The sequence below is a fragment of the Mustelus asterias genome, chromosome 22 (assembly GCF_964213995.1).
Source record: "Mustelus asterias chromosome 22, sMusAst1.hap1.1, whole genome shotgun sequence".
In the NCBI taxonomy this organism is placed as follows: Eukaryota; Metazoa; Chordata; class Chondrichthyes; order Carcharhiniformes; family Triakidae; genus Mustelus; species Mustelus asterias.
Genome location: NC_135822.1, coordinates 62352134 through 62359600, shown reverse-complemented (window position 1 = coordinate 62359600; position 7467 = coordinate 62352134).

The following is a 7467-nucleotide window of genomic DNA, read 5'->3' as shown; positions in this document are numbered from 1 at the left end:
TTACAAAACTACAACTGATGTTCTTCTGGTCTCACAGCTGCAGGGGTGCAACGCTTCCTGAAGCTGACCTGACAGACTGTCCCACAATCAGCAGCAGTCACAGCACTGCCAGTGGCTTTTCATGCCTTACTTACCACTGAATGGTTACATTCAACTTGTCTCACACACTAATTTCCCACTGTCCCCCATCACCTTCACTCCCTGTGGAAAAAGATGTGTTGGGGGGCATGGATAACTGCAGGTGAACAAGGAAACTTGTCTATAGTCAGTGCACAACACTTCGGTTTAGAGTTGATGGTGCAGTGGTACTGTCACTGGACTAGTAATCCAGAGGCCCAGACTAATTCCCGAGGGCCGTGGATTCAAATCCCACCATGGCAGCTGGTGGAATTTAAATTCGATTCAACAAAAATTGGAATTGAAAATTCATCTGAGTAATAGTGACCTTGAAAGAGATCCTCAAATTGTAATGGGGTGGCACAGCGGTACTGTCGCTTTAATCTAGTAATCCAGAGATCCAGGGTAATGCTCTGGGGACCTGGGTTCGAATCCCACCACGGCAGATGGTGAAATTTGAATTCAGTAAAAGTCTGGAATCAAAAGTCCGATGATGACCATGAAACCATTGTCGATTGTCATAAAAACCCATCTGGTTCACTAATGTCCTTCAGGGAAGGAAATCTGCTGTCCTTACTTGGTCTGGCCCAGCATGTGACTCCAGATCCGCAGTAAGATGGTTGATTCTTAACTCTGAAATGGCTGAGCAAGCAATTCAGTTCAAGGGCAATGAGGGATGGGCAACAAACACTGCCCTTGCCGGCGGCGCCCAATCCCATGAGAGAATTAGAAAATTGCACTGCATTTTTCATTTTGTTTCAAATGGAACGTGGGAGCACTTAAGTGCATTAAAAGATACTTGATTTGATTTATTATTGTCACATGTATTAGTATACAGTGAAAAGTATTGTTTCTTGCGCGCTATACAAAGCATACCGTTCATAGAGAAGGAGAGAGTGCAGAATGTAGTGTTACAATCATAGCTAGGATGTAGAGAAAGATCAGCTTCCTATTTGATTTGATTTATTATTGTCACATGTATTAACATACAGTGAAAAGTATTGTTTCTTGCGCTATACAGCCAAAGCATACCGTTCATAGGGAAGGAAAGGAGAGAGTGCAGAATATAGTGACCTCACAAAATGATTCATTCCAAATTACTTGGAGACCTGATTAAATAAGATCTCAAGAGTCACGGAGAGTGAATGGCCACATCTTGCCTGTGGACACATTGAAAAAACAGAGTTATAGAATGCTGCTACAATGCAAATTCACAGCAGGGGAATTAAGTGAGGAGGGATATTTTCATGCGTGGGTACATCTGTCTCGCCCATGTGTCTCCAGAGATTTGACCGTCCAAGCAAAGCCATTCCTGACCTCTGTCAGGGCCTGAAAACTAATTTAGGACAAGTTTTACAGTGAGGGTAGGTTCCTGAACGATAGTGGGAGCAACAGCTGTTCCCATTTTTATGATAGTTCTAATGTCTGTCAGTCCTCTGTCGGTACTATTGTATGTATCAGCCTGTCTTCCATGGCTGACTGTACAGAACAAGTGAAAGGTGATTTGGGAGCACAAAAATAAAGCAGACTGAATTCCCTCCCCAACTCTGAGCAGCTGAACTCGGGGCTGGGAGCACTCCTGCCGCCCAGAATGCAGCCAGATCCCACAACTGGTTTCAGTTGTGTTCATTACCACTGATGACTCTGCTCATTTCCCCAGCTCCGCACAAAGATCATCTGTTCCACATCAGAAACTTCCAGGCACTTGGGACAGAGCAACAATGCGGAATGCGCTCCATCTGAATCCATAGATACCAGACGGAAAAGGTAAGGATATCTTAAGTCTGCTGATTGTCATGTCTCTGTATAAACCAATGCGGTTGAACACAATCAAGTGGGGAGGCTTATCTTTTTGCGATTTAAATTTATAGTTCATTTATTCGTGTCACAAGTAGGCTTACATTAACACTGCAGTGAATGGTTGGCATGGTGGCACAGTGGTTAGCACTGCTGCCTCACAGCGCCAGGGACACAGGTTCGATTCCCGGCTTGGGTCACTGTCTGTGTGGAGTTCGCACGTTCTCCCCGTGTCTGCGTGGGTTTCCTCCGGGTGCTCCGGTTTCCTCCCACATTCTGAAAGACGTGCTGGTTAGGGTGCATTGACCTGAACGGGACTGTGGCAACCAGGGGAATTTCACAGTAACTTCATTGTTGTGCTAATGTAAGCCTTACTTGTGACTAATAAATAAACTTTCTTTTTAAGTTACTGTGAAAATCCCCTAGTCGCCACACTCCGGCGCCTGTTTTGGTACACTTCGGGAGAATTTAGCATGGCCAATGCAGCTAACCAGCAGGTCTTTTGGACTGTGGGAGGAAACCGGAGCATCCGGAGGAAACCCACGCGGACACGGGGACAGCGTGCACACTCTGCAGAGACAGCGAGCCGGGAATCGAACCCGGGTCCATGGCGCTGTGAGGCAGCAGTGCTAACCACTGTGCCAATGTGCTGCCCTTCATCTACATGAGTGTTATTGGGTAGAGATTAAAAAGGAACATCTGGAGTGTGTGGGGGCAGATGGCGGGGATGGTGGGGGAGTGCGGGGTGAACTTGGAATTAGTGCTGAGGGCATTTCATCTCCAAGTTGCTGTCAAAGCAACTGTAAAACTGTAAAAAGTTTGTAAGTCACTGTTCAGACACTGTGGAAATGTGGCTCCCTTTTCCCGGAACGCATCAGCTGTTTTCCATAGCCAACTTTGTCACTCATCCTTGTGCGTTTTAGGTCAAATCTGACTAAGGAGGAGCAACAGATTTGGGGAATTGGAAGAGGACAAACATCTTGCTGAGATGGGGAGCTTCCCAGTGGAGTTGAATCTTGGAATCCCTACAGTGCAGAAGGAGGCCATTCAACCCATCAAGTCTGCACCGACCACAATCCCATCCAGGTTCTATTCCCGTAACCCCACACATTTAACCTGCTAATCCCCTGACATTAGGGTCAATTTGGCATGGCCAATCCACCTAACCCCGCACATCTTTGGAGCGTGGGAGGAAACCTGAGCACCCGGAGGAAACCCACACAGCGAACCTGCAAACTCCACACAGACAGTGACCTAAGCTGGGAATCGAACCCGGGTCCCTGGAGCTGTGAAGCAGCAGTGCTAACCACCGTGCCAATGTGACGCCCAAAGTTTATTTATTAGTCACAAGTAAGGCTTACATTAACATAGCAATGAAGTTACTGTGAAATTCCCCGAGTCGCCACACTCCGGTGCCTGTTCGGGTCAATGCACCCTAACCAGCACGTCTTTCAGAATGCGGGAGGAAACCGGAGCACCCAGAGGAAACCCACGCAGACACGAGGAGAATGTGCAAACTCCACACAGACAGTGACCCAAGCCGGGAATCGAACCCGGGTCCCTGGCGCTGTGAGGCAGCAGTGCTAACCACTGTGCTACCGTGCCGCCCCCTAAGCTGGGGGATGGAGATCTGGAGGTGCAGCTGCGCAGACTGAGAAAAGCAGACTCGTCAATAGCAATGAGAGTAAAAGGCAAAAATGTAAATGGCACCGAGACAGGGTAGGCTAATGGGGCTAGACGGAGGAAGCCAACACCAATAGAATGGACTGAATTGTATCCTTCTTTACTGACATGTCCAATGGGTGGGTTTCCCACCCTCTCCCCACCCTGCAGTGTATATTCTGGCGGTGGGTCACAGTCCATGTTATTTTGTGTGGCTCACCTGTCCCTGTTGGGGAACCTGCCTGGGGGGGGGGGGGTCACCTTCAGTCCGGAAGATCCTGCCGGTGGATAGCCCGGAAAACCCCACCCTGTGCTTCTGTCTATTTGACTAATGAGCCATTCTTCTCAAAGTTCTCACTTCAACACTTTGCTGCGATGCTTTTAACTCCAAACAGCGAGGGTGTGATTTCACAAACATCTTCCGAGCAGATGAAACATGATCGATCGCATCTGAGCGCGTGCACTCAGTTTGTAAGTTTCTGAATTGTGTGAATTCCTTTGGCTATCTATTGAAACCACACGGCAAGAGCGTTTCAAATCTGACATCCCAAAAAATCTGTTTCTGAAGGAAATGTGTCCAGCTTGCTTTCCCAAAAGCTCCCTTATAAATTCATAAGATATCGGAGCAGAATTAGGCCATTCGGCCCATCGAGTCTGCTCCACCATTCGATCATGGCTGATATGCTCCTCATCCCCATTTTCCTGCCTTCTCCCCATAACCCTTCAACCCATTACCAATTAAAAATCTGTCTAACTCCTCCTTAAATTTACCCACTGTCCCAGCATCCACCGCACTTTGGGGTAGCGAATTCCACAGATTCACAACCCTTTGGGAGAAGTTTCTCCTCAACTCTGTTTTAAATTTGCTACCCCTTATCCTAAGACAATGACCTCTCGTCCTAGAATGCCCCACAAGAGGAAGCATCCGCTCCACGTCTATCCATACTTTTTATCATCTTGTATACCTCAATTTGATCTCCCCTCATTCTTCTAAATTCCAGAGAGTATGGGCCTAAACTGTTCAATCTCTCTTCATACGACAAACCCCTCATCTCTGGAATCAATCTCGTGAACCTCCTCTGAACTGCTTCCAATGCCACTACATCTTTCCTCAAATACGGGGACCAAAACTGTGCACAATACTCCAGGTGCGGCCTCACCAATGCCTTGTATAGTTGCAACAATACTTCCTTACCTTTATATTCTATTCCTTGAGATATAAATGCCAACATTCCATTCGCTTTATTATCTGCTATACCTGCACGCTAGTTTTCTGTGACTCTTCACAAAGCTTTCTTCAGCTGGAGAAAGGTGATGTTGTCCAACATTTCTGCTGCAGCTCACAGTCAGTGCCAGCTTGTGAAGATTCATCGACTGGGAAGAGGGGATGACTTGAGTGGCTGCACAATATTTGGAGCTACTTCATAATCTGTGGTCGCTTACCTGGCGCCTTGGATTTGCAGTGTTAGTGATGTCAGTGTTCATGGTCATTGTTCCATTGAAACTGTCAGCAACTTTGGGAGACCGCACATGTTTAGAATAGTGCGAGCAATTTTGGGTCCCGTATCTAAGGAAGGACAGTGCTGTCCTTGGAGATGGTCCAGAAGAGGTTCACAGGACTGATCTTGATGATGAATAGCTTGACGTATGAGGAGCGTCTGAGGACCCTGGTTCCGTACTCAATGGAGCACAGAAGGATGAGGGAGGAATCTCATTGAAACTTACAGAATACAAAAAGGCCTGGATAGAATGGACCTGGGTTAAATGTTTCCATCAGTAGGAGAGACTAGTATCCAAGGACACAGCCTCGGAGTAAATAGACAACCCTTTAGGACTGAGATGAGGAGGAATTTCTTCAGCCAGAGGGTGGTGAATCTATGGAATTCATTGCCACAGAAGGCAATGGAGGCCAGGTCATTGAGTGTATTTAACACAGAGATAGATACCTTCTTGCTTAAAGTTAAAGTTATAGTTTACTTATTGTCACAATGGGCTTACATTAACACTGCAATGAAGTTACTGTGAAAATCCCCTAATCGCCACACTCTGGCACCTGTTCGGGTTACACTGAGGGAGAATTTAGCATGGCCAATGCACCCTAACCAGCACGTCTTTTGGACTGTGGGAGGAAACCGGAGCACCCGGAGGAAAACCAGGCAGGCACAGGGAGAACATGCAAACTCCACACAGACAGTGACCCAAGCCGGGAATTGAACTGATCCCTGGCGCTGTGAGGCAGCAGTGCTAACCACTGTGCCACCGTGCCGCTTGGTAAAGGGATCAAGGGTTACAGGGAAAAGGCGGGAGAATGGGGTTGAGAAACGTATCAGCCATGATTGAATGGCGGAGCAGACTCGATGGGCCGAATGGCCTAATTCTGCTCCTGTATCTTATCCTATGGTCTTATGTTTAGAATAACACAGAGGATGCACGGTTGAAGTTCTCCCCACTGCAATCTCCAAGCAATCAGAAAATTGAGAACAACTTCCAGTTCTAGCCTTGAGAAACATTGAAAAAGTCATTCCTTGTTGAATGAAGAAAGTGGCTAACAGCTTACGAATTTCATAACTACTATTAAATATCTTTATTGCCCCTGAACAACTAATGTTATATTTGTGGAATGTCAAGTTTCTCTATTATGATTTTAAAAATTCCACATATTTTAAAATAATAAACTTTTTAAAAGTTTATTTTTTAACTTATATTCTACCCTAATTGAAAATTTAAACGAAAAGGAGTTGGGACATCTTGTTGAAGTTGTACAAAACATTGGTCAGGACACACTTTGATTTTGATTTGATTTGATTTATTATTGTCATATGTATTAACATACAGTGAAAAGTATTGTTTCTTGCATGCTATACAGACAAAGCATACCGTTCAGAGAGAAGGAAACGAGAGAGTGCAAAATGTAGTGTTACAGTCATAGACAGGATGTAGAGAAAGATCAGCTTAATGCGAGGTAGGTCCATTCAAAAGTCTGATGTCAGCAGGAAAGAAGCTGGTCTTGTGTTGGTTGGTACGTGACTTCAGACTTTTGTATCTTTTTATCGGCGGAAGAAGGTGGAAGAGAGAATGTCCGGGGTGCGTGGGGGTCCTTAATTATGCTGGCTGCTTTGCCGAGGCAGTGGGAAGTGTAGACAGAGTCAATGGATGGGAGGCTGGTTTGCGTGATGGATTGGGCTACATTCATGACCTTTTGTAGTTCCTTGCGGTCTTGGGCAGAGCAGGAGCTATACCAACCTGTGATACAACCAGAAAGAATGCTTTGAAATGCTATTCTATTACAGAAACAATATTATGAAACTAGAAAGAGTGTGGAAAAGATTCACTAGAATGCAACCAGAACTTGATGGTTTGAGTTATAAGGAGAGGCTGGGTAGACTGGGACTCTTTTCCGGGGAGTGTAGGAGACTTAGGGGTGATCTGATAGATGTCTATAAAATAATGAGGGGCATAGACAAGGTAGATAGTCAACATCTTTTCCCAACGGTAGGGGAGTCTATAACTAGAGGGCATAGGTTTAAGGCGAGAGGGGAGGGATAAAAAAGGGTCCAGAGGGGCAATTGATTCACTCAGAGGGTGGTGAGTGTCTGGAACAAGCTGCCAGAGTAGTAGTAGAGGTGGGTACAATTTTGTCTTTTAAAAGGCATTTAAACTGTGGTAAGATTGGCATAGAGGGATATGGGCCAAACGTGGGTAATTGGGACTAGCTTAATGGTAAAAACTAGGGTTTACAGTTCCATGCTATAAACCTCTATGTCTCTATGATGATAGTGCTTTTAACTTCCTGGTTTGCTGTTGGTGAATACTTCAATGTGACTGGTTACTTATTCACTTGCTGAGATTTAAACAATGTCACAGCGATCATTAGACGTTCTTCAACAAAAT